This window comes from Marmota flaviventris, chromosome 3 (genome assembly GCF_047511675.1).
Source record: "Marmota flaviventris isolate mMarFla1 chromosome 3, mMarFla1.hap1, whole genome shotgun sequence".
In the NCBI taxonomy this organism is placed as follows: Eukaryota; Metazoa; Chordata; class Mammalia; order Rodentia; family Sciuridae; genus Marmota; species Marmota flaviventris.
Window position 1 is genome coordinate 132555661 of NC_092500.1, and position 24565 is coordinate 132580225.

At 39.4% G+C, this 24565-nt stretch overlaps 1 long non-coding RNA gene across 3 annotated transcripts in view; it reads right to left on the reverse strand.

Moving 5' to 3' along the window:
• The window catches only part of LOC114081110 (uncharacterized), a 40250-nt gene extending 32354 nt beyond the window's left edge, over positions 1-7896 (reverse strand). For all 3 annotated transcript variants that reach the window (XR_003580726.3, XR_003580725.3, XR_004618454.2), the window contains exon 1: positions 7794-7896. This is a non-coding gene — a long non-coding RNA (uncharacterized lncRNA). The remainder of the gene's footprint in view (positions 1-7793) is intronic.
• Between the last annotated feature and the right edge of the window lie 16669 nt (positions 7897-24565).

The window sequence follows — 24565 nt, forward strand, 5'->3', positions numbered from 1 at the left end:
TAAGCTTTACATTCAGATTATAAAATTTTTAAAAAGCAAACAACTGATGTGTTCCCTTAGATGACTGCCCCCTAATTTGAGATTGCCTATCTCCTGGGTTGTCACGATCTTTCCTTCTTCCAGAAACACAGTGAAAACAAGAAAGTCAAAGTCACAGAATTTTCTGTGACAATGGTTGCCGATGTCACGGTGTGTGCAGGCAGTTTTCATGGAAAATCCCAAGACAGAGTGACTGGGGGCAATACCCTGTCACAACACATAACTAAACCGGTCAAGGTCACTCCAAATGAATTTGGGTTGACTAAATAAAGATATAGACACAGAAAGAACCTTTCTTTGGGTTTAGTGACCACTCTGCAGCCACACCTCCCACAAGGGGGGCAAGGCAGTCAAGAAAGAGAAAGAGCACAGCCGGAACCCAGGTTTTATTGGGGAGAAGCCATTCAAATGAAGCAAGGGGTAGGGTTACAACAAACAATTGGGAGTAATCCACTCCATTGGGTGACGCCCACTCCTGGAGCTGCACCTCTCTTATCTGAGCAGAAGTAAGGTCCAATTGCATTGCAATGGGTGCAATACCAGTTCAGTACCTCTTTACTCAGGACTTAGAGGTGTGTGCATAGCTCCTGTCCAGAGAGGCTCCCGACGCCTGTCCATTTTCTTTTCTTTTTCCTTTTTTTTGGTACCTGAGATTGTACTCAAAGATGCTTAACTACTGAGCCACATTTCTAGTGCTTCCCTTTTTAAATTTTTTTCTTTGGAGACAAGGTCTCACTAAGTTGCTCAGGGCCTCGCTAATTTGCTGAGACTGGCTTTGAACTTGCAATCCTCTTGCCTTAGCCTCCCAAGCCACTGGGATTACAGGCGTGCACCACCATGCCAGGCACCCTATCAATTTTCAAATGACTCTTTTGAAGAAAGTAGTAAGAAACTCATCAAGATGAACACTCATGGATGACTCTCTGGTGAAATCCTAAGCCTTGTTCTCCATTCAGAAGGGAGTTGGCTGCGGCCAGTGTGACCATGTCTAGAGGAGGGCCAGGAGGACTCCACTTTTTTTCTTGGAACACACTTTTCATTCTATGAAAACACTAGGAAAATTCTCGAATTTCTCCCTTAAATTGACCCATCCTGAAGATGTCAAAGTGATGCTAAGGGAAATCAGAGAGCTGATTTTAAGCCTTGAACTTTGGGGTTGTGTTCAGTCTATGAGATTTTCTGGAAGTTTGATTTGTGGGGTGACACTGAGTATGTTTTGCACATTTCACAACAAGGAAGAAATCATGTATGAAATGGCAGGGGCTGGCTGGAAGGGAGATGGAATCACAGATTAAGAGATTGTAGATCATATATATTCTTTCAAAAATATGCATGGAGAACACAATTCTGGAAGGACATTCCCAGGGTATTTACATCTCTGAACAATGAATTATTTCTGTGTGATGCCTTTTTTGTATATTCTAATATTCTTCTGCAAATCCTGCCACGAGTGCCCACCCTCCTCCCTCACCTTCATCAACCCCCCGACCCCCACGCTTTTGTGGCTTCTGTTGCTTTTATAAATATATGAGAAATTTTTATTTTTAACATTATAATTGAGGGAGATCTATTAAAAAGGTGCATAGAAAAAAAGGCCCGTGAGGTGACAGATAAGAGATATATTTTCATTTTATTTATGATAATTTCTTTGCATTTTCCAATTGCTTTGCAATGAAAATGCTTTTCATTTTCTACTTAAATGTACTTGAGTCCTAAATAGAGTCTAGAGAAATGTTTATTTCCACAGCTGGTTATCGTTTTATTTCCGACTTGGAGAGAGGGAGTCTTCTCAGAGCTTCGTTGGCTCTGGTCATTAGAGAGTCACATACCTCAGGTCTGATTCTGTAACAAGTATTTACTGAGCATTTGTTAAAGACTTAGCACTATGCATGAGTTCATTTGCTTCACTCATCCCTTCAACAAATATTTTAGAGATTCTATTCTGTAAGTGCATTGATAAACATACGTGTATCTGTCCTGAAGAAATGAACCTGCTGAGGTTACAGATGAGTTATCCAAAAATGACAGTATGGCAGTGGCTCCTAAAATTTAGTATGCTCAGAAATCACCTGGAGGGCTTCTTCAATGGTAGTTGCTGGACTTTACTCCAGTGATTTTTGTTCAATCATTTTGTTATCCAAGGTGACGCTGGTACTGCCAGCCTGGGACTCATACCTGGAGGGACACTGCTTTATAGGTGCTTGAACTCTTTCAAGACCATAGGGCACAAGGGAGCACTGAGTGGAGTACCAGCATCACAAGGTGCATTAGTATTGAAAGCTACAAAAGCATGGGGGGTGGGGGGATGACGAAGGTGAGGGAGGAGGGTGGGCACTCGTGGCAGGATTTGCAGTCAGTATATTAGATCCTTGAAGCCTTAGTGACCAGGTAGCTTCCGAGGCCCTTACACCTCCTCTCTCCAGATCTGGTAACAGCCATTAACTCTTTCTCTTATATTCTCTGGGACAGAATTCTAATTCCGCTTTTGTTTTCCTCTTACCTTCTCCTAAAACCCTCTCCAGGCTCCAAAGAAATCAGGAGTTCTGCATCTTCCCTTAAGAATAGGCCATCCGTGTAGGTTAAGAATTATCCTCAAAATAGAAAGGATCCTGTGTAGTCAGGTTTCTGTCACTGTAACAAATACCTGAGATAATCAACTTAGTATAAGAAAAGGTTTATTTTGGCTCAGAGTTTTGGAGGTTGTGATCCATGATGGGTGGACTCGGTTGCTTTAGGCCTTTGATGCACAGCACAGCAGGAGCAAAACCACAAACCTCATGGCTGTAAGTGAAAGACAGGTAACGGAAGGGGACTGGGGCACTGTCACCCCCTTTGAGGACACGCCCTCCTCCCTCCCATGACCAGAACATCTCCCACCAGGTCCCACCTCCTAGAGGTTCCACCACCTCCCACTGAAGATGCTTGGCAAACAAAACTTTTTAACACATGGACCTTTGGGGAACATTCCAGATCCGAATGATAGTGGACCCTAAAACAGTTCTGGTGCCATTAGACACACACAGATCATGACCTCACCACTACTGAGTCAGACCACCAAAACGTAGGCCTTTCAAGAAGACTTCACTAATGGTATCAGCTAATTGGTCCCCGCAGAGCCTCTTCCCAAGGCTGTGTCTGTGGAGTGGGAGGGAAGGAAAGGCCCAGCCTCCTCAGGTGGAAAGTGCTTGTAAGTTCACCCTGTCAGACAGATCCTGTGCTGTGGGTGCAGTGACCCCATTAGCACACTGTTCATAAGTTCATCATGTAAACAGAGGCTTACTCCAAGTCTGTGTAATCATAAAATGTTATAAAGGTGCCTATATTATTAAAATAGTTAAACCACATATAAACTACTTATTAGATGAAGTTCCAGCCGATGATTACAGGATGCCCTGGGTCAAAGTTCAGCTGGATGTAGCCAAACAGAAATGGTATGTACTTCATTTTCTGCATCTGTGAGCATTACATTTCATCATCAAGTGTACCAGGAGAGCTCATCTTGAAAGGAATCCACAGAACCGTTAATTTGTAGTAGCATACTCACTCTCTAAATTTTTTTTGTAAGCTTGGATTTTTGCCTACTAAGTGATAGGGGTTATATCTGTAATATTTAATGTCTGAACAAATATGCATATAAGGAACAATGTACTTGAGTCCTAAATAGAGTCTAGAGAAATGTTTATTTTCACAGCTATTGAGAATAAAATAGCCTATAGAAATGATAAAGGTGAAAAATGAAAAACAATTTTAAAAATAGCATATAGAAAAAATCTGGGATCAAATTCTTGCAGGTAAAATCATTTACACATTTCTCTTTTAATTATTCCCTTTTTCTCATCTAGTTTTACTCAAACATAATGATTGTGAGTTTAATCATATTGTTGTATCTAATTAATTCCTTTTAATTACTGAATAGTATTCCATTATATTTATGTACCAGAATTTATTAATCTATTCACTTATCCATTGGCATAAAATTTTCCATTATCTTTTTTTGAATACTTATTCTATGGAAGTAGACATTTTGTTCTATGAGATCAAATAAGGATATAAGATCTATAAGGATACATAGTAAAGTATGACTTACATTTCAAAAAATTAGCAGTTGTCTATATGTCCAACAATAAGAGATAATTAGATAATCATAATCATTCTATTCAATAAAATGCAGCATTTAAAAACAAATTTTCAAAGAAGTTTTATCAACACACAATCATCTTTATGTTAATTTATTTACCTAGCAGTGCTGAGGATCAAAATTGGGGCATTAGAGAGGTTAGGCAAACACGCTACCACTGAGCCACATCCCCAGCCTATACTGTTAATTTAAAAAGATGAGATATGAAGTTTATAATCAGAATTTTGCAAAAAAGAGACCACAGAAATATGGGCAAATTCTAATAACATGTACATGTAAGGAATGGCTTCTCAATGACTTAAAAATCAAAAGCAAAACAGAGAAGAAGAAAGAAAAGATTGATATATATGTCTATACAAAAATTTTTAAAAATTGCAAAAAACTAAAATATAACTGTAAAACTGGAAGATGATATTTACAATATTTATCCAGATGAAAGACTAATACTCCTAATGCATAAAGAACTCTTTAAAGTGAAGGGAAACTAGACCAAAAACTAGATAGTACAAAGGTAAAAGACACATATAAAATTCACAAAACAAAATAAAAAAAATTTCAGAACCATGGGAAAAGATACTTATTCCTACTCAGAATTAGGAAAATGCAAATTATAACCTCCCTGAGATGCCATTTCTCATTATCAGATTTGTGAACATTGAAAGTTGACAACACCGTCTATTAGAGAACAGACAGGCAACCTTGTATACTGTTAACTGGAATGACAATGGTACAGCACCTTGGCAAGGGATGCTCACAACATCTAATAAGTACATGTCTATTTAAAATAACTTTTGACCCAGCAATCCTACTTCTACAAATTTACCCTAATTATACAACTCAAACAAAACTAAATATATGTGCACAAAATTTCCATTGCAGTAATGCTTGTAGCTTCAAAATATTGGAAATAACTTGAGTGTGTGAAAATAAGAAAGGGTTTAAATCAACAATGATATATACACACAATGATATATTCACACAATGGAATACTATGCAGCTGTAAAAATGAGGAAGATGTCTGTGAACTGATAAGGAGTAATTTCTGTTAAATTTTAAGAAAGTGAGGGTCAAGGAATATGTCTTGTACCATATCTTTGTGTAGTAAAAAGTGGGGAAATAAGAACGTAGACCTATATTCTTATCTGTGCAAAAACAAGCACAGGAAAGATATTCCAGAAATAAATGAGATGTGTAAGCTGGGTCTTCAGGGCAGGTTAACGGGGGCCAGAGTAGAATGGATGGAGGAATGAGAAATATTTTTGGTAGTTCTGAATTTTAATACCATGTTTAAGAGTTAATTAATTAAAGAATAAATAAATGTCTTAATAAAAAGAATCTGAGCATGTGGGGAAAACTGTAAATAAATTATAAACAGAAATAAATATTCCTAACAACATTTACACAACAACCATTATAAATGAACTAACCAAATATTTCAAGTATTTGATTTTACATTCTTGGGAAAAACAAAAACCATAAGCAATTACTATATCCAGTAGGGTTTTTTTTTTTTTCACAGTAGTATGTGTTAGCACTTCTGAAACTGCATTTTCTAAGACTGAGCAAATAGTGGGATTCAGGCTCTTTAGTCTCAGAGAATGGAACTGTGAATAAACAATTGGAGAAAGCTAAAATGCACCCCGTGGTGTTCAACTGAAATTGGAGGTATTGGTATAAACACATGTTTTTAAATATACAGATATAGAAATCAAGATGACTCTCAGGACAGACTATGGAATATGCATATTTTGCATATCCCTGGCTCTGTTTGCTGGGAGTGTTGGAAAGCAATGATACAGTCCTAAGGGTGTATTTAGCACACAAAGCTGATTTTTAAATACCATCCTCCATTAAAAGGAACTAGAACTCCTTGGACAATTGACTCCGGTGTTGGAGGATTTTGCTGTATAAGAAAAGTAAGGAACTGCTCAAAGAATTTTTGGGGAGATATATATATATTAAAGACACAGAAGCCAGACTGAAAAAGGGTCCTATTGACCAACTCAGGATAATATGAGCATCACAATAAAGAGAGCAACAGATAATATAATTCATAGAAAACAATTAGAATCTGAATAGATACTGATAAAAGCAAAAAATGAATAAATTAATGGAACAGACAAAAAGTGCTTTGCTATACTAGAATACAAACTAATAAATGAAATTAGAAAGTCACTTTTTGGTAACTATCATCATAATAATTGACTCAGGCAAGAATCATCAAGCCCCGGAACACAGCAGGTAAAATTTTTGAAGATTATTAGGATACTTTGTATCTAATGACTCCCTGCTAGGTAACTTTTCCTCACAAAGGATAAAATAGTAACCTTTCCAGTAGAGCATGTTGGCAGACACCACCTTCAATGATCAGAGTCAGTACTGTGTCTAACTTAACCTGTGTCTCCCGGTGGGAGACTCCAAGAAAAAGATGACATCATTTCTGTGATATTCCTGCCATACAGGCATAACATGAATCCAATCCTGAGAAAATCCCCCAAACTCAAAACTCCATTACAAAATGATTGTTCTATACTCTTCAAAAATTTCAGATTCACTCAAAGAGGACTGAAAAAAAAATACATATGATAGAGAGTTATAGAGAATTGGTGAAATCAAATCAATTCTGTAGATGCAACAATAGTATCAATGTTAATATTCTGATTTCGATAAGTAGGCTACAAATATGTGTAAGCTGGGTCTTTGTTTTAGGAAAGGCACACAAAATATTTAGAGAGACGGAGGCGTCAGGGTAGGAATTTACCATCGGTTGATTCAGAAGAAAAACATATGGATATATGGGGGGGTGGGGGGAGGCAGGCGAATGTGATATGACATTGATATCTGAAGAAGCAGGGTGGAGGACTATTAAACTCATTTTTTTTTTTTGCCATTTTTGCAACTTTTCTGTAATTTTAGAATTATTTCAAAATAAATGGTAGTGATTTAAAAAAAAGAAAAAAATCACTCTACACAAACACACACACACATAAATGTGACTGATGAAATTCTGCAAAGGTGTTACCAGTACTTTTATCTATTGTGGGCTTGATTACAAATGAATGAAGATATTTTATTTAAAATAAACTTCTTGGGGCTGGGATTGTGGCTCAGCGGCAGAACGCTCCCCTAGCATGGGTGGGACCTGGGTTCGATCCTCAGCACCACATGCAAATAAAGGCATTGTGTTGTGTCCATCTACACCTAAAAAAATAAATGTTTTAAAAAATAAATAAATAAAATAAGATTAACTTCTTTACAGTTTTCTATTTTACACCTGCTTAGCCATGAACATCTATCTATGTATCTATCTATGTATCTATCTATCTATTTAGTACTGGGGATTGAATTGAGAGATGCTTCATCTCTGAGGTACACCCTCAGTTCCTTTTTTTTTTTTTTAATTTTAAGATAGGACCTCACTCAGTTGCTGAGGCTGGCCTCAAATTTTTGATCCTCACATCTCAGCCTCCTACTTGCTGGGATTACAGGCACCACCTGTAAACAGGGATCACAGTGCATCTCCAAGCTTGCAAGTATTTTTCTTTATAAAACACATTTATTTAAATGTTAAAAGCCCTCCAGGGTCTGTGGCCATTGGTCCCCCTGTCATGGGTACCTTTTCAGAGTTAGCTGTCCCATTCCTGCTCTGCTCCTGCTGGGATACGCCCATCTGGTTTCACCAGCAGCTGTGGTGGTGCCAAAATAGTTCTGAATGGGATCATGACAGCAGGACAGCTGTAGTCTCAAATGACTTAAGAGTGTCACATGCCCGTCCCTTGCAGTGCTGAGTATACACTGTGACAGAAGGAATTCTAAAAATGGCAGTGTGCATACTTCTCTGCAGAAGCACTCTGTCACTTTCCCTTAGCCTAAGAGTTCCGGATTCTGAAGCAGTGAGTCTGCACTGTCACAATGTCTTTTTTTGTTTTTCTTTAAAAGAAACTTAGTTTTTATTACACATTGATGGAACATGTCCTCATACCATTGAGTGTCTTGGAAAGCTATTCCTTTCCCTTTAGAGAAAAAGTGAGTTCCAAGCCAGCCTCAGCAAGAAGAGTGAGGCACTAAGCAACTCAGTGAGACCCACTCTCTAAATAAAATACAAAATAGGGCTGGGATGTGGCTCAGTGGTCGAGTGCCCCTGAGTTCAATCCCAAGTATCAATAAATAAAAAGATAAATAAATAAATTAATTAATTAATAAAATTTCAAACAACACTTCTCCGAGTTTACTGATATTTACAAAAATATTAAAGGAAAGACGATTAAAGTCATTAGAACTAAACCCTGTAAATTCTTAATTTACTTCCCAAATATTGGAAATGTAAACTATGGTAGCAAATATTTTTTGTTCTGTTAATACAGAATAATAAATCTAGCACCATCTTTAGTCTTATTCCAGAAAATAAATTTAAATCATGATGTGAAATTAAATGTAAAAATATAACAAGATTGGAATATGGGTTTAGGGTCTTAGAATTCAAATGTGTCTCTGCTGTTTGCATATTTGTGACTTCTGAATTACTGGTGCTAATAATTCCTTTTCCTTTTAGTAATAATAATAGTTAACATGTATCTATTTAAGGTGACATATGTATTAATTTATTTAATCCTTACAATAACCTTATTGTAAGGATTAAATGAAGTAGATACTATATCCTTACAGGTGCAGAAAGTTGATTGCCTAAGATATACAGTAATAAATAACAGATTATTGATTCAAATTCAAAGTCCTGACTGAAGTCCAAGTTTTTAGCCCCCGAATTTTGCTGTGTCTGAATTATTATGAGAGACCTTTTTTTTTTTTTTTTTTTTGTATCAGGGATTGAACCCAGAGGTGCTCTATCACTGAGTCACATCCCCAGTCCTTCTTTAGTTTTCATTTTGAGAGATGATCTTAGTAAATTGCTCAGGGCCATATAAGTTGCTGAAGCTGGCTTTGAACTTGTGATCCTCTGCCTCAGCCTCTCAAACCTCTGGGATTACAGGCGTGCACCACCGTGCCATGCACTAGAAGCAAATTTTAAGTTCCAAACTTTTCCTTTTGTTTCCCAGTATGATTTATTGGCCAGCTTCCTATATTTCTCACTCTGTGATATTCAAGAAAGGTTTAATAACCAGCCCTCTTCAGAACTGATTTGTAGTATTTTTCCATTTGCTTTGGTGTCGATATTCCTCCCATGGCCAATTCCAAGTTACCAACTCGATGGCACTGAATGTGGAGTTGAGATGTGCAACATTATGTAGTATTTACATCACACACACAGCCTCAAGAGCATAGAAAATAGTAAATGATGAGTCTCAATTATTGATTACCTTTATTTTAAATATAATTTAGTCAATTATTTATCATATAAGTGCAGTTGATAGAATTTCATTTTAATTTAATTTTAAAAAAATTATTTCTGGAAATTTAGCAATTGGCTCTTAAGAGCCCGTCCCATCTAATAATTCATTTCCTGGAAGTTTTTTTAAGTGAAAATTGGAACAAGGTGAAATTAAATTCCCGGCTTACAGTCTCAATGGTGTAAGACTGAGCCCTCCTCCAGACAAACTTCTGGGGTTACCAAACATGGGACAAAACAGCCAGATTATGTCCTTGTCGGGGTGCTCTTGAGTTTTGCATTCTACTCTGCCACCTGGTGGTTATAATTTGCAATTGCTAAAGTCCCTGCTGCTGTCATGCATTAGGACTTTAGTTAGGTCTCTTACAGAGATGTTGAGCATTCTTCACCCACTAGTATTTTTAGCTACTAATGAAGCTTCCACTGGATAATTGGACTCTTTTACTTTATAATCCACAATACGAAGTCCTTTAAATTCTCAGACATTGAACTAAAGGGCACTTGAGTAAAGAATTTCTCCATGGAGATCAGCACCCCAACTCCTCAGTAGTAGGGAGCCTCACCAGGCTTAGCTCAGAAAGGCCAACAAGAGCAGCTATCATCCTAACAAATATCCCAAAGTTCATTTTGTTACTATTTTCCTTTTATTTATTTTTTTAATTTATTTTTTTTAATTTTGATTTTTCAGTTATAGTTGGACACAATACTTTTATTTTTATTTCTTTACTTTTATGTGGTGCTGAGGATCGAACCCAGAGCCTCAGCACTCTACCGCTGAGCCACAACCCCAGCCTCTCTATTTTTTTAAAAAATATTTTATTAGTGGGGATTGAACCCAGAGATGCTTAACCCCTAAGCCACATCCCAAGCCCTTTTTTGTATTTAATTTAGAGACAGGGTCTCACTGAGTTGCTTAGGGCCTTGCTAAGTTGCTGAGGCTGGCTTTGAACTTTCAATCTTCCTGTCTTGGACTCCCGAGCTGCTGTGATTACAAGCATGCATCACCCCTGCCCAGCTTTTCTTATTACTATTTCCTAAGAGGCTCTTAGCAGCAGTTCTTCAACTATTCCATGTTGATATGTCATAATTCCAAAAACTGAAGGCATAACCCCAGAAGTTTGTCTGGAGGAGGGCTCAATCATAAACCTACAATTCCATCACAAAGCCTCCTGCACTGCATAGTTTTAAGGTGGGAGGGAGAGATGACATTGGAGTTTAATTGTTAATTATACTAATTCACATTACTAATGTTCTCTTTAGTGCCTATAATTGAGGATTAATACTGTATTTAAGGGGAGTATTAAACCCATCTTCACATCTTCCTTGTTTGTTTAACTCCCACCAAGTACTGATTCATTCATACCATAAATATCTTGGGTACATGCTGGGCTGGTCACTTGACTAGGAGATGCAGACAGGTAGATGGATAAGGCCCAGGTCAAGACATTGCATTTGAAGGGCTCAGCATGTTTGCAGGAGAGGTTAGGAAATATTTTTGAAAGCATCAGACAAAGCTAGATTCTAACAAGAAGGTTTGGGAAGGCTTCTTGGAGGGGTATTAAAGTTTCTTGAAGTGTACATAAACTTTAGACAGTAGAATATAGGAAAACATGAACCAAGGAATAAAATCAAAGAATTTTTAGCAGAACCATTAGAACACTTTTTCTGGAAGGTCCATAAAGAAGAAGTAAGGAGAAATGACACTAGAAAGTAGGCTAGGGACAGGTCTTGGATGGTCTTGATTACGATGGCAAGAAGTGCGGCCTTCCTGCAGTTAGTAATAAAAGTTTAGCTCTTCAGAGTTTTTAAGCAAAGGAGTAAGAGAGTTGGGTCCACTTGAAGAAGTTATCCATGAAAGCTTTGTTGGGCCCCTTGTGCCAAACATGGTCTTGTTTTCTACCCTGAGATGTGGAACAATTTGGGATCCGCACAAAATCATAATGAGAAGGTGGGCATTTAAAAAAAAGAGATAAAGAATGTTGCTGTCTACAGTAACCAGTTCCAAGAAGCTGCAGCTCATGAAATCACCGGTCACTCTTTTTTTTTTGGTACTAGGCCTTGAACCCAGTAGCACTAACCTAACCCTGGAAGTTTTTGTATCTTACTTTGAGACAGGGTCTCACTGAATTTCTTAGGGCCTTCCTTGATTACTGAGGCTGACTTTGAACTGGGAGTCTATGTGAGTGCCACCATGCCCAGTGTGGCCACTCATTTAAAAGGAGGAAAGAGTAGCATAAGAAACGGAGAAACAAAAATATTACAAGAAAAATATCAGCCTAACTAAAGAGGAGGAAGAGGAGAAAAGAGAAGGAGGAGGGGGAGAGAAGAGTCAGTCTGAGGAATTGCAGAACGGGCTCTGTGGGCAGGAAGGTCTAAGAACAACCCACCTGGAGGATGACTTTCTTCTAACCAGAACAGCAGGAAAAGAGATTTTTGGAAGTAGAATTGATAGCTTTGGTTGATATGGAGTTTGAGGAACTGGTGAATTTAAAATGATTCAGAGAGCATTTCTTTCTTTTAAAAAAAAAAAAAAATATTTGTTAATTGTAGACAGACACAATACCTTGATTTTATTTATTTTTATGTGGTGCTGAGGATCAAAGCCAGTGCCTCACACATGCCAGAAAAGTACTCTACCACTGAGCCACAAACCCAGCACCCCCCGCCCCCATTCAGAGACGATTTTTGGAAATCCATAAATTTCCAGAATTTGATAAAACATCACCAAAACATCACTTAAATGTTCTTACCCATTGATCTCTAATTGTTCTCCTAGAAGTTTATCCAGAAAACAATCTCAGATAAGCAAAAAATCTGTGTATAATATGCTTACTACAGTATTGTATAGTAGAAAATAAACTAGAAAAACTAATCATAATAATCATTTGGTTATGTCCAAAAGAAGGGATAGATTTAAAAAAATCATGTTTATCAAAAATACTTAATGACATAGTTAACTGCTTTCATAGATACAGTCATATTAAGTTAAAAAAAATATCAGGAGAGGGGAGGGAAAAGGAAAATATTGGCCAAATGATATTGTTAAGTTGCATGCCTGTCTGAATATGTAACAATAAATCCCACCATTAGGTACAACTACAATGGATGAATAAAAAAAGAAAAAAAGCTGCCAGGATTCTCAATGTATAGTATGATTTCAAACTAGTTATGTTTTTTAAAGAAACTTCATATGAGTAGAAAATGAAGAAAAGAAACAAAATGTTAAGATTTTAACTGTGGCTATTACTGAATGGTAAGATTATAGATTTATTCTTTATACTTTATCAAGCATTCTTAAAATTTTATGAAATCAACATATTTTAATATATTATATATGATTATCACATTAATATTTTAACATTATTTATAATTAATATATTCTAATAAACAAAATGTTAAATGTAATAAAATATAAAAAAAGAAGTGACAGACTTCTGGCCTAATTTATAGGAATTCTCATCAAAGATTTAGATTTAAATATAGTTTATAATAAAGGTACAAACAATAAAACTAAAAAATGAAGTAAAAAGTCAGAATTGATAAAAATGAGACTATGCCTCTTTTAATTATAAGGTTTAAGATAATTGCTGCGATTAAATTAGCTTATGAGCTTCTGGCAGTTAGAGAAAAATGGAAAACCAGGATCAGCTCAATTTTAATTACAATGTGTCTGAGTCTCATAGCAGATTTGCAAAGGAAATACTGTGTTTCTAAGCCTTGCCTTATAAAATACATCATTTAGCTACGATTATGATAGGGGAGACTTAGTAATAAAAATAGCAAAATACACTATGACATTTTAATAAGCTGGTAAAATAGTTGTGTCATGTATACTTGTGTTTCATAATGACTTTTACAAAATCGTAGGACATAGGAAGAAAACTTAGTAAAGGTAACAGTGGCCAAAAGATATAGAAAAGCATTCATCCTTCTGATGGTTCAAGCTAGATCCAGACATAGAACTAATATCTTCAAGAACAAGTATTTCTGAAGTGTGCTTAAGAAATACATAGGTTGCTGGGCACGGTGGCCCTCCTCAGTAATCTCAGCGACTTTGGAGGCTGAGGCAGGAGGATTGCAAGTTCAAGGTCAGCCTCAGCAACTCAGTGAGGTCCTAAGAAACTTAGTAAGAAGACCCTGTGTCAAAATAAAAAATAAAAAGAACTGGGGATATGGGTGAGTGGTTAAGCACTCCGGGGTTCTATCTCCAGTACAAAACAAACAAATGAACAAACAAAATAAAAAACCCCAAAGCAAAGAAACCAACACATGGATTGTGTTTAAATCACTCTTTTTTCTGCTTTGAACAAAAGATCTGAGAAGAACAGTTTTAAGGAGGAAGAGTTTATTTGGGGCTTATTATTTTAGAGGTCTCAGTTCATAGACAGCTGACTCCATTGTTCTGGGCCAAAGGTGAGACTGAGGCATGATGACATCAGGGCAGAAGTGTGTGGGGGAGGGAGGCAGCTCAGGACATTGAACCAGGAAGCAGAGAGAGAGCTCCCCTCACCACAGACACAAAGAACACCCCAAAGGCACGCCCCCAGGGACCCACCTCCACCAGCCACACCTTCCCTGCTTGTAGCTACCACCAAGTTCATCCCTATCAGGATGATTAGATTAAACTTCTCGTAGCTCAATCAGTTCACCTCTAAACATCTGTGCATAGTCTCAGGCATGAGCTGTTGGAGGACACCTAATACCTAAGCCATAGCCGGTTGCTTGATACATGATCAGTTTCCTAGGTTTCTCTCCCTAAAGATTCTAGTTCAGTTGGTCTAAAGCAGAACCTGGAAGGCCTCATAACAAGCATAGTAAGTAAACATGTGGATAATAGTTGAAGCAGGTGATCCAAGAAACCCATTTAGAGACCAAGGAAGGTGGATTGTTTCCAAGTTCTTTTGGCATCTTGCCCCAAAACAGTGCTTCCTCTAGCAGGCTGTGCTCCAAGCAGGAACCTGTCGTCCTGAAGTTCCAGATGAGTGGTTTCAGGCTGGGGTGTGCATCCTGGTGCAGGTGTCACGGAGCAGCGCAGAGGAACGGGCTCGCTGCAGGTCAATATGTTGACTTTCACTCACTCCCTATATTTTTTAATCTGGCATTTCACTCTATCTGGTGGGGGATCCTAATATTCATCTCTAAAGAAACTAGGCGTGGTTCTTAATGTTTCTGAAGTCCTTAGAAGTCTCAGTTCACAGACAGCTGACTCCATTGATTGAGATATCAATCTCAGCTTGTTTGCATTATTATCCTTTTTCCCCCCATAATTCTGCTACTGTAACAGTGGTCCCTTTGCCTCCTGAATGTAGCCCTCATTGCCCTAAGGCTTATGTATTTATTTAAATTGTTTTTTTTAGATATAATGAACATTTATTTTATTCATTTATTTATATGCAAAGCCTCACACATGCTAGGCAAGTGCTCTATCACTGAGCCGGACCACCCCAGCCCTCTAAGGCTTATTTAAAAAAACAAATAAAAAAAAAATTGTTTTTCCCCTTCCCCCCTCTCCTAATAAGATTAGGGAGACAGTGTTATTTTTTTCCCCCTAGTTAATTGCCCTTGAATATACCCACTAGGGGAAGGAGATGCCTGCTGAGGATCTGGGGAGTAAATACTTCTCAAATTAACAAGTGAATCCTAACATACCATCAGGGTGCCCTGGTGCTCTCTACCACAGCACACCTGGAATATACCCTTTGAAGTTCTTTTAAAAGCCCCCTGTCCCTCCTGATCCAGAGAGTCACAGCCTTTGGGACAGGAGTCCCCTGTGTTTCTCCTTTGCTAGCAACACAATAAAACTTCTTTTCCCTTTTTTTCTCAAAACCATGTCCTTATTATTAAATTGGCATTGATTGGCACTGGGGACAAGGACCGAGCTTTCGGTTACACTACTTTTAGTACATGTATGCATCAGACATAGAACACGATTCTCTGGTGGGGCACCAGGGAGGTAAACAGTGGCTTACACAATAGGAGGCTGCCTAGTCCCACAATGGCTATTTGCAGGATGGAGAGCCCGGAAACCAGTAGCTGCTCAGTCCAAGAGTTGGAGTCTCAGAATGAGAGGGAACAGTGGTGCAGCCCCAGTCTGAGGCTGAAGGCCTGGAAGTTCCCAGGAGAGTTGCTGCATCATGCCGCAGTACAGCTGTACCAGGGCAGTGTGACACGTTGCCAAGGGACCAAAGAAAATGCCTGGATATGGAGAAATGCCTGGAGGGAGGGTCTAGTGGTGATAGGCCAAAGAGGTAGCACCTCTGTCCAGTGGTGGCCATTTGGGTGAGTGGCATGTATCCCTTCCACAGTGCCCTCAGTTTGCACCAGTCCCCACTCAGAGAGGAGCCTATATCTTAGGCTGCAGAAATAGTGACATCATGAGCATTAGCTTGCTTACATGGCCAGCATTCCAAGGTGCAAGTCTCCATGCAAAAGAGCAGTTTTCTACAGGTAACAGTAACTTGTTCTAGTCTCCCATATGTGTAAGAGAAAGCCAGTGTCCTTCAAGTTAATATGTATCTGGACTTTCTGGCCCAGGCCTGCTTTCAATTTTTCCTTAACTTCTAGGTCTTTGAGAATAGAAAGGGGGTATTTCAAGGACCTGGTGTTTTACTGTCTCCTTGTTCTTTTTTTTTTGGTACCAGGGATTGAACTCAGGGGCGCTCAACCACTGAGCCACATCCCCAGCCCTATTTTGTATTTTATTTTGAGACAGAGTCTCACTGAGTTGCTTTGTGCCTCACTTTTGCTGAGGCTGGCTTTGAACTCTCAATCCTCCTGCCTCAGCCTCCTGAGCCCTTGCCCCTGTTCTTTAAGGCTAATAGATGCAGGTGTGAGTCCATGTGAAGAGCTGAGAAAGCCGGAGTCTGATATTCACAAGCAAAGGCAGCAGCAAAAAGGGTCCCTGCTCAAGAAGAAAGGCTTGCAGTGCTGCGATTCCTCCTTCCCCTGCTTTTGTTCCATCTGGGCCCTGAGCCTATTGTGTGGTGCTGCCAAAATTCAGGGAGGGCTTTACCCACCTGCCAATCTTCTCTGGAAGCACCCTTGCAGACACATCCAGGAATGTGCTTACCAACTACCTCCACATCTCTCAGTCTAGTCAAGTTGCCAACCAAGATTAACCATCACACTGCTCCATTAATATTTATCCTCAGAGATATGTAAAATTCAGTCATGATATATAAGAAAAAAAATCAATAAAATGAATATATTACCGACAACTGCTGAAACACTTGTCAACAGCAATTATTTATAACCAATGAAACTGAAAGTCTCGTGTCAGAAGAAAGACAAATTGTTTAGAAATCCTTTTCAGTGACACAATGTCAAGCATTGGCAAATAAAAGTGACTTGGCATCTTCTGATTATTGAAATTAGAATTGGAAGTGATTCGATCACTTGTGGTCTCGTGTGTTTGTGTGTGTGTGTGTGTGTGTTTCCTGGGGATTGAACATAGGGGCACTCTACCACTGAGCTACCTCCCCAGCCCTTTTTATTTTTTATTTTGAGAAAGGATTTCACCAAGTTGCCCAGGCTGGCCTCGAACTTACAATCCTCCTGCATCAGCGCCCTGTGGATTACAGGTGTGTACCATCATGCCTGGCTCTTCAATAACTCTTAAAATGATAGGTTAGGAGAGCTACAATGGACGTTAGAATCTGTGTGGTTTCCTTTCCTGTCCTTTGCAGAGAAGAGAAGTAAGGTTCAGAGTGGTAAAAGTAAGTTGATTTTTCCTCACAATTAAATCTTACATTCTTTTTTGACAACACAGGTGTTTTTAAGGGCATCTCTGCCGTAATCATACCCTGTCTTCTGTGTTTCTAGCCCTGGAGTGCATGGTGTGATATTAGGAAGGCGACAGTTAGCCTTGGGTACTTGCCAAAGTTTGCAATTCATCTGACAGAAGACAGGGCTCTACATTCCACAGTGGGGGATCAGGCTTCAAGAGCAAATTCCTGAGCTGCTGTCATCACCTTCACTCCCTGTCACTCTTCTGACAAAAGCCCTTCCACAGGCTCCCACCGCCTGCTCCATGGAGCCTGGCCTCACTAATCTTCTGCAATTCGATCCCTACCTTGGGCGAACAGTTCAGAGCCAGCATCCACACCTCTCAGCTCAGCCACCTGTAAGACTCTTTGTCCCCCATTGGACTTCTTCACTAAAGCTGACTGGGTCCTTTTGGTCCCACAGGGACTGCCAGGTTGAGGACTCTTATAGAACCTGGTCCTCTGTGAAGATGATACTCATATGGGATTAGCCGTGCAAGAGATTGATGGGGTCGGGGAGGATTCCTGTGAAGGATGAAGGAGATGGTCAGGAAATGCAGGCGGACTGCTCTGGGGGAGAGCAGGAAGGAGTGAGGGCAGGGCAGAATTTGAACAGCAGAGCAGCAGGGGCATCCTGGCTGGGCCGGAGGGGGCGTTCCTGAGCCAAGGGGCCCACAGAAGAATCCCAGACTGCAGGAATGGGTTGACAACACTCTATAGGAAGGAGCTGCTGGGATCATCAGCCACCTGGCTCTCTGCAGCAGAGGCCAGGGCGGAGCATCGCTAGGGCTGTCAGGCTTTGCAACCATTCACCGCTTGTGACACCCTTACCTCGCTGAATTGTATGTATTTAAGCTTGATGGTTATTGATGATAATCATCAATGTTTATGGAAAATTTGCTGTATATCAGGTGCTCTGCTAGGTTCTATGTGTAACAGATATCAAGTTCTTAGGTCTCAAACATGAACTTTAGAGATTATTTTTTGTACCTGAATTTATATTTTGGGCCCATGTTTTCCAGATAATGGAAATGTAATCTTAGCCAATTCAGGTTTTCTCCAGTTAATAGGAGTTCTCATCTCTTTGGCATTGCAAAAAGGACAGGGTTAGTGTCAAAGCATGGAATACAGTATCTGGACTCAGTTCTTGCACCTCCTGCTGAATCCTGGTTCCCAATGGCCCATCTGCATCTATGCCCACGAGTGCCTGAAAGATTCCCAAAGTTGATCTGCTTTTCTATGGTAAGGTCCATAGAACACCCCTGCCCCCATTTGCACCTCGAGGTCTCTGGGACTGCTGACTTCTCAGCACCTCTGTGCCTGTGTTGATGCCCACCTGTGTCACTGGGTCTGGAGAACCTCGAGAGCTGTCCCAGGTGCCCTCTAAGTGACTCTATGCTGCCATTTCTGCCTCACCCCTGTGGCATCTCCCTCACCTAAACTGGGTCCTGCTGCTTTCCCAGGGGACCACCCAGGAGGTAAGGTACAGGCTACTCCTGTTTGCAGAAGCCCAGGTTTGTCTGAGTGTTCTATTCTACTAACATATTCAAACAGAATGGGCTGTGGGCTCGAAGTCCCAGGCTCTGGCTCACTCAGTCACATATAATGGTTGATTGTCTTTTGCCTTTTCTCTGTCCAGCCAAGATAATCATCTCTTCTGGGGTACAAAACTGGATCCACAGTATGTTCCTAAAATCTGTTATTTATGCCATATTTTGTTTTTTGCCAAGTGCTTTGCATGTATTATCTCAATTCTTACAATAAGAAGTTTATAATATAGATGGAGGTTCAGAGAGGTAACCAGCTTGCCCATCAATGCACAGCCTGCAGGCACAGTGCTGGTATTTGGATGCCCTTGATCAGAATTCAGTTTGCCCCTGGAATCTTCATAACCTTTACAGATTTTAGGAATAGAAGATCTAACCAACATTTGCCCTGTAGAATTTGTTTAAATAGAAGCTAGAGACAGTTTTTAGAATTGAGAAAACATCTTTGGCTGGGTGTGGTGGCTCATGCCTGTAATCACAGCAGCTGGGGAGGCTGAGGCAGGAGAACTGCAAGTTCAAAGCCAGCCTCAGACACTTAGTGGGACCCTAAGCAACTTAGCAAGAACCTGTCTCAAAATAAAAAGGTCTGGGGATATGACTTAGTAGTAGAGCATCTCTGGATTCAATCTCTGGTACAGAAAGCAAAAATGAACCCTACCCCCAACACACACACACACCACCACCACCACCACCACCACACATCTTTGTTGCTACCCTTGAAGAGTGTAGTCTGATTTGGAGGCTTTGTCAGTTTCTTGCCATGAGGCAGAGGTTGAAGCAAGCGAGCTCTTGATCCGTCCAGCTGAGTCTGTGGATGCTAAGTGGCCAAGAGATAACAATCAAATGACAGTCTTGAAAACTGCATAGGTACACACAGAAAGAAGGTTTTCTTGTGGCTTCCCTCCCCAAATGTGTATATAGTTTATATGCCTGCAAGTCATTGCATAAGCAACATACAACACAAAATAAAATACTTGAAATATGTATCAAGGAGAAAACGGCACTGAAAATTTCCAGTTGTGCATGTAATGATTAGATTAATGCAGTCAAGTAATGTAAGTTAAATGGAAAACAAGAAAACAAACTTTGACAATAAAAGCATAGAAAGAGAAAAAACAACCACCAAAAAAGAAAAAAAATAGAAAGAAAGAAAGATAGAAAACAAACTTTGAAACAAACACAAATAGCAATAAAAAGGTTTGTATGGGTATGTACTTTGTCGTTTTGGTGAAAAAGGGTTTTGATGAAGAAAAAGAAAAAAAAAAAGAAACCAACTTCAGATTAGCAATGTAGGTGACAACATACATTGCTTGCTAGGTGCACCTCATACTCCACTGATGCAGCCACCACATTGCATTGTGGTTTGGTTTACGTGGTTAGTAGTTCCAAGAGCATGTTGGGAATAATGAATGAATGAACGAACAAATGGATGAATGGAAGTCCCCCAGAAAAAGGCTCACTGAGGCTAGTATGACTATCCTACTAATTTTTCTTCCCAAGAATTTAGCGGTTTCATATGGCCAGTGGCTCTAGAGTTTTTGAGATCGGACATTGACTCCATCAGGAAAAACGACACCGGTAAGTATCGCCATGAAGCAACACATTTTATTCTTCTAGTGGGGAGGCTGTCAAAGTTGTTTTGTTTTCAAGTTGATTTTCCCATGTGCCAGTCAGTTGTTCATTTCCATGACCAAAATACTTGACAAGAACAACTTAGAGGGGCAGAAGTTTATTTTGGCTCACAGTTCCTGAAATTTAGTCCATGGTCAGTGGAGTCCATTGCTCTGGGCCCAAGGCAGAACATCATGGTGGAAGGGTGTGGTGGAGAAGGCTGCTCTACTCAAGGTAGCCAGGAAGTGGCTTGGGGACTCAGGGAAGGGAAGGGGTCACAAGGAGGCTGCAACCTTCCAGGGCACACAGCCCAGTGACCCACCTCCTCTAGCCATACCCCACCTGCCTACAGTTAGCACCCAGTCTATTCCAACTAGAATGGACTGATGAGGTTACAGCTGTCACAACCCAGGAACATTCCTGAATTAACACAGGAGCTTCTGGGGGACTCCAAACCATAACACATGGACTTAAAGTCAAGCATGCCATACTGCAAAGCATAGTCAATTTTGAGCAGATTTAGGTGTAAGCCTAGAACCTACTACTGATTAGTTGCATTCTTTTTGGAAAAGTTATTTGATTTCTCTAAACCTTAGTTTGTTTCTTTGTAAGAAAGGGGATGAGAATCACTATCCCAGAATATTGTTGTGAAGAGTAAATGAGATAATGCATGGGTAAAAGATTCCTGGCCCATAGGAAGTGTGAAATAGACACTGCATTTATTGTGATTATCACTATTATTTTTTCACATGGAAATAACATCTTATTTTCCAGTGTGAGCTGCAAGGGTGCATTTTTGGCACTTGAGAACTCAGGAGGGAGGAGCAGAGTTGACTGAGTTTATATGCTGCACTTCCAGGCTCGGGAGATTGTGTGATTCTGAGATTCAGGTCCTGGCCAAAGGTGCTCCTGCAGTGAATTAATCATTTCACTGCTCTCACATGTGTTGATGTGTGTCCACAGTTCCTGTATGGAGATGCCTGCTGTGTGGAGACTGTGTGGAAACTGGACCTGCCGCAGTCCGGCTGCAGCAAAATAACCGGGGGGTGACGAGCAACTTGTGTACATTGATACCGCAGGAGTAGGAGCCGTTTATTGTAGGACAGGATATATGATATAAACCAGAAAGACTCAGATTAGCATCTTAGTTAATCAAGCACAGTGTAATTTACTCCTGTGAGTAGCTCTAGGTATCTACTTGACAATGATGAAGTCTACAAGATAACATAATTTAGCATTATTCATTATCCTCAAAAATTATCTCCACACTTAATGGCTCGATGGCGTTACTTCACAAACCACTCCCTCTGGCAAAATGCCAGGCGCCATCCTGACTTGTTTACAGACCCTAACATTGACCCTCACTGCGTGGAGACTGGATCCTCATTTTGCTGCATGTGCAACACACATTGCATACAACATTGAAGGGACCCTTTAGTATATGAGAGAAGTGTTGTGTCAAGAGTCGGCCTATAGGTGGCAGCAAAAACTCAGTCATGGGAAACCAGTTAACAGGCTGGACAGGTGTTCTCTATCACTCCCTTTGGTGTCTCAACAGGAAAGACCTGGACGTTTTAAGCAGCTGTGAATTTATTGGATTCAACACACCACTTAAGGCAATCCAATCCATTCTTTGGTGTGATTGAAGATATCTGAAGTCATTAGTACTAACTTCAAATACCATGTATTCATTTTTTATATATTTAAAAAACCCCCAAATCCAGGATTTGGCAATCAGTTATTATTAGGCTCAGTTAATGAGGGATAGCCTCCAGATGGCTTATGACAGCCATCATCAGTGTTATTTATGCTGGAACAAATGCATCCTTTTTGATTGGGTTGGTAAGGAAGCAGTCATATCCTTGGGTTTGGGGGAAAAAGGCAGGGTGTCACATGGTTCCTCACACTTATAAACCCATCCTGGCTCACCTATAAACAATATCAAAGTTATTGCTTTTGAATTTCAGTTTATTTAATATTATTTGATTTGCATATTTTTGTTTTATCTTTACCTATTCCTTAAATTCCAAATTTTCTATGAAAATAAGCCTGTCTTCTGTAGAAAGCATAGAGTCTGACATTTCCCTTAACCCAGTCTGAGAGTCCTTGTTATTCGATACTGGCGTTCCGCCTATTCATACTTCTCGCAGTATCCCATAGATTTGATTTCATATCTTTCTCCTTTTTATTTTGCTACTTATTGTATCTGTTATTGTCTGAGGTTTTCTTGTTTTCAAATTTACTTTGGCTTAAACAGGGCATTCATTTTAAAGTTCCCCTTGCCTTCTGTCCTATCAAATAATACAAATTTCAGGATATATCTCAGGGGTGTGTGTGTGTGCGCGCGTGCCACCAGGGATAAAACTCAAAGGTGCTTAACCACTGAACCATATCCCCAGACATTTTCATTTTTTATTTTGAGACAGGATCTTGCTAAGTTGTATAAGCCCTTGCTGAGTGCTGAGGCTGGCTTTGAACTCATGATCCTCTTGCATCAGCCTCCTGAGTTACTGGAATTACAGGCATAAGCAACCACAACTGTTCCTTCTATATTTTAAGTTGCACTTAAAGCTAGAATCCTCTATGTATATACTAAAATCTAACAGTCACTGTGACTCCCTAAGTCCTTAACAACATCACCCCTACCACCTTCACCAGCCGAGTTACTTAGAATGCTTTGGTCTTCCTACCTATTCTCCCATTCCTAACCTCTAGATTGTGTTAATAAAATTAATAATTCATCATCATGGATAGTTTTTATAACTTTTTGAAAACAATTTTATAATTAGGAAAAATAAAATAGTTTAAAGAATATGCATAATACTCTTAGATTTACCAATGATTAACATTTTACTCCATTTGATATAGTCATTTGCTTCTTTCTTACAAACACACACACACACACACACACAGTTGTATAATTGTTTTCTGAGCCATTTGGGAGTAAACTATATATACCATGGCCCTTATCCCTAAATGTTTAAGTGTGTACTTCTAAAGAAGAATGATCTTATCTTCCATATCCACAGCACAGTGATCTATTTCATAAATTTATACTGATATAACTTATGATGGTCCCCATATTTGGTCAGATGGCCTAGTAATGTCTATCACAGCATTGGCCACCTCTCTCCAGTGCAGGATTGAGTGCTGGGGTAAGCATCCTTGTTATTCCCATTAGTTGTCATGTCTCTTTAACTCCTTTAATCTGGAGAGGACAGTCCTCCCTGGTATTTTAAAAAACAGAATGAGTTTCTTCTGTGCTTTTCTGATTCCCCCATTGTGATTAGATTCGGGTTCTGCATTCTCATCGAGAAACTTGTGTCTTCCTCAGGATACCCCATCTGTGGGCATGCAATATCTGCCATCCTTCATTGGTGATGTGACATTTGAGCACCTACGTGAGTTGTTATCTGATTTTTCCACTCTACAATCATGGTTTTATTTTTCTCCTTTGCAAGGAGTTAGCAGTCTGGAGTGATTTGCCTCATACCATGCAACTATCCTGTGTACTATTTAGTTTCTAGATATGGGCGGATATTGTTTTCAGATAGCCACCTGTTATAAGATTTGTTAATTTAATTCCTGTGTGATCAGAGAGAAAACTTGGTATGACTTGAATTCTTTTAAATTTATTATGTTTTGGTTTATTGCCCAGCGGAGACATTAGGGGTTTATTTTAGTCAGTGTTCCAAAGTGCACCTGATAGAATATGTATCCTGCTGCTGTTGAGTGGCATATTCTATAAATGTTAACTTTATAAAGGTGGTTTATAGTGTGCTCAAGTTTTCTATACATTAACTGGTTATCTGGCTACCTGTTACAAATTGTTGAGAGAGGGGGTTGGAATCTCTAATTGTGGATTTTTCTTTCTAGTTCTTGCAGGTTTGGGCTCATATATTTAGAAGCTTTGTTAAGTGCGTATGCATTCAGAACTGTTCATAGGTTAAAAATAAAAGGATTGAAAAAGATAATCATGTGAGGACTAATTAAAGCATAAATGGCTTTATGTTTATTAGATAAGAAGGTATCAGAACAATGAAAATTATCAGGGATAAACAGAAAGGATAGCATCAATTTCATTTTATTTAAAGTGGATTTTTTTATGGAGAATATATAACTG